Below are 3,298 nucleotides of genomic sequence, written 5' to 3'. Positions count from 1 at the left end.
CGACCCGTCAGCGGGTACTCTCAACTTTCCGTCTTTCTTACGGTCTTCTCTGTGCCATCGCATCGCCTTGGCATGCTCTTTGTTTTGGAACAAACGTTTCAACCGTAGTATTATAGGAGCATACCACATCACCTTGGTAGGAATCTTCTTCCTGGGGCGCTCGCCCTCGACATCACCAGGGTCATCACGGCTGATCTTATAGCGCAATGCACCACATACCGGGCAAGCGTTCAAATCCTCGTACTCACCGCGGTAGAGGATGCAATAATTAGGGCATGCATGTATCTTTTGCACCTCTAACCCTAGAGGGCAGACAGCCTTCTTTGCTTCGTACGTACTCTCGGGCAATTCGTTGTCCTTTGGAAGCATATCCTTTATCATTACCAGCAACTTTCCAAATCCCTTATCAGATACACCATTCTCTGCCTTCCATTGCAGCAATTCCAGTGTGGTGCCCAGCTTTTTCTTGTCACCTACGCAATTCGGGTACAACATTTTTTTGTGATCCTCTAACATGTGCTGCAACTTCTTCTTCTCCAAATCACTTGCGCAGTTTCTCTTTACATCGGCAATGGCCCGACCTAGATCATCAACGGGCTCATCTGATGCCTCTTCTTCAGCTTCTTCCCGCATTGTCGGCTCAGCTTCTTCCCGCATTACCGACTCAGCTTCTTCCCCCATTGTTGTATCATCGTATTCAGGGAACCCATGGCCAGGATAGCTGTCGTTGTCCTCTTCTTCATTGTCTTCCATCATAACCCCTCTTTCTCCATGCTTGGTCCAAACATTATAGTGGGGCATGAAACCGGACTTAAACAGGTGGACGTGAATGGTTCTTGATGTAGAGTAATTGTGACCATTCTTACAGCGAGCACATGGACAAGGCATAAAACCATCCGGCCGCTTGTTTGCCTCAGCCGCAAGCAGAAAAGTATGCACGCCCTCAATGAACTGGGGAGATCATCGGTCATCGTACATCCATTGCCAGCTCATCTTCATTACACAACACCGAATAGACCAAATTAATACAAGTTCATACATAAAGTTCATACAACACTTAAATGCAACAAACAAATAACTCCCTATATAAAGCATTTAAATGCAACAACAAATACGATCAAGATTGCAACTAAGGTAACAATGGATCCAACAGCATAATGGTACCAAGCATCACTATCGATGGCATATTTTCTAATCTTTCTAATCTTCAAGCGCATTTTCTCCATCTTGATCTTGTGATCATCGACGACATTGGCAACATGCAACTCCAATTCCATCTTCTCCCCCTCAATTCTTTTCAATTTTTCTTTCAAGTACTCGTTTTCTCTTTCAACTAAATTTAACCTCTCGACAATAGGGTCGGTTGGAATTTCCGGTTCACATACCTCCTAGAAAAAATTTCTATGTCAACTTGATGGGCATAATTTGTCATAAACACGAAATGCAACTAGTTTTAAAAGAGAATATATATACCACATCTGAATCATAACAAGGACAAGGGCCGACGGGGACGGATATCAAAACCATGGCACTATATGTATAACAAACAACGTACGGGTAAGATAATTATACGAGTAACTATATATCTAAATCACACAAACATCAATTTTTATATAAAATTTCATGAACAAGAGGCTCACCACAAGGTGGTGCCGGCGACGGGATGGTGCGGGCGATCGACGGTGGTTACGACGGAGATTTAGATGGCACTAAGTAAACCACACCTACATATGCAAACTAAGTGTTATTTTTGACCTCAAATTGCATATAAATCAAATACTAGCACACACACACACACACACACACACACACACACACACACACACATATATATATATATATATATCCTCCCAAATTACTAAACTCACAAATTAATCACTATATAAAGCATTGCAAGAGCTATAATCTAGCAATGAGAGATGAAAGGACAAAGTTGCTAACCTTTGTGATCATTTGAATGGATGGGGGCCTTCAAATCTTGACAAATTTTGGGCAAAATGTGTGATGAGCTCGAGAGGAAGAGGGAAAGAACAGAGAGGAGAGTGGAAAGGGGAAGAACAGAGTGAGCTCGGGTGTGAAGGGTTTATGTAGGACGACCTTTAGTATCGGTTCGTGCCACCAATCGGTACTAAAGGGGGTGGAGGGCCCCAGTCTGACAACATCCTGTCACCACTCTCATTAGTACCGGTTCGTGGCACGAACCGGTGCTAAAGGTTCGCCACGAACCGGTACTAATGAAAGCGGCCCGGCTAGCCATTGGAACCGGCACTAATGTATACATTAGTGCCGGCTCAAATACAAACCGGCACTAATGTGCTTCACGTTTGACCCTTTTTCTACTAGTGCCCCACCCTAGGGTTCCCAACCCTAGGCGCATGGGGTGGGCCAAAGGGGGCGCATCAGCCCACTATGGGCTGGTTCCCCTCCCCACTTCAGCCCATGGGGCCCTCCGGGATGGGTGGCCCCACCCGGTGGACCCCCGGGCCCCTTCCGGTGATCCCGGTACAATACCGGTGACCCCCGAAACTCTCCCGATGGCCGAAACTGCACTTCCTATATATAATTCTTCACCTCTGGACCATTCCAGAACTCCTCGTGACGTCCGGGATCTCATCCAGGACTCCGAACAACTTTCGGGTTACTGCATATTCATATCTCTACAACCCTAGCGTCACCGAACCTTAAGTGTGTAGACCCTACGGGTTCGGGAGACATGTAGACATGACCGAGACGGCTCTCCGGTCAATAACCAACAGCGGGATCTGGATAACCATGTTGGCTCCCACATGCTCCTCGATGATCTCATCAGATGAACCACGATGTCGAGGATTCAAGCAACCCCGTATACAATTCCCTTTGTCAATCGGTACGTTACTTGCCCGAGATTCGATCGTCGGTATCCCAATACCTCGTTCAATCTCGTTACCGGCAAGTCACTTTACTCGTACCGTAATGCATGATCCCGTGACCAGACACTTGGTCACTTTGAGCTCATTATGATGATGCATTACCGAGTGGGCCCAAAGATACCTCTCCGTCATACGAAGTGACAAATCCCAGTCTTGATCCGTGTCAACCCAACAGACACTTTCGGAGATACCCGTAGTATACCTTTATAGTCACCCAGTTACGTTGTGACGTTTGGTACATCCAAAGCACTCCTATGGTATCCGGGAGTTACACGATCTCATGGTCTAAGGAAAAGATACTTGACATTGGAAAAACTCTAGCAAACGAACTATACGATCTTTGTGCTATGTTTAGGATTGGGTCTTGTCCATCACATCATTCTCCTAAT

Source organism: Triticum dicoccoides, chromosome 1A (genome assembly GCF_002162155.2).
Source record: "Triticum dicoccoides isolate Atlit2015 ecotype Zavitan chromosome 1A, WEW_v2.0, whole genome shotgun sequence".
Classification (NCBI taxonomy): domain Eukaryota; kingdom Viridiplantae; phylum Streptophyta; class Magnoliopsida; order Poales; family Poaceae; genus Triticum; species Triticum dicoccoides.
This window is presented reverse-complemented; position numbering follows the sequence as displayed.